The following is an 835-nucleotide window of genomic DNA, read 5'->3' on the forward strand; positions in this document are numbered from 1 at the left end:
GGCAAGTGGGGTAGCACGTAAGACGAATTTTGGCGGATGTATGAAAGCTGGTAGCTGGCGTAATACTTCACCGATCTTAGTGAAATTTGCTGCACTAGATAGAACTCGTCGTCAGCTTTCTTCTAGTGTAGAAACGGGATAACGGCCAATAAAACTGGGTATACTTGTACGCGTGGATGTGGAGGCCGCGTACGTTGTAAATCCGTTAGTCAGGAAGTAGCAGGGGATAGGTTGTTTTCGTTAATATGGAGGAACTAAAGTTTTGCCATTAGAGAGAACATGATAGTCAAGGTCATCGCGAAGTATTAGACTGGCTTGAATGACTTTGCTGGGGCAATTGGGTTTGGTAGACACGGTTGGGATCGATAAGTCAGGGGAAATAAAGCAAGCCTGGAGTTGCAGTTGTTCTTGGGTATGGTTGACAAAGAAGTATAGTTGCCATTCATGTGAAGCTCTGAAGCAACCACACCCCGAACGCAGAATCAATGGAACGATCTTCATGAAAACCAAAGTGCAAGGAGTGTTAGCAAATCAGTGACTAAAAGACCCTGTTATTCTATCAGTGCGCACACACGACTAGCCAAATTAACGCCCCTGACAGGTTCAGTAATTTAGATAACATTTTTAGCCGTTACTTGTCACAGTAAACTTCAACGATCGGTGAACATGGAATATGGAGTTGCGGAAAGCTTACCATGTTGCGCGTGTAAACTAAGGCTCTACAAAAGCCGTGCTAGACCTTCTAGATCGGTCTCTTCCATCTTTTAACACTGTCAATTGTAAAAAATTAAGCATATCAGAACCAACTTGAACTTTAGAGACTGGAGCCATTGAC

This window comes from Opisthorchis viverrini (genome assembly GCF_000715545.1).
Source record: "Opisthorchis viverrini unplaced genomic scaffold opera_v5_92, whole genome shotgun sequence".
Classification (NCBI taxonomy): domain Eukaryota; kingdom Metazoa; phylum Platyhelminthes; class Trematoda; order Opisthorchiida; family Opisthorchiidae; genus Opisthorchis; species Opisthorchis viverrini.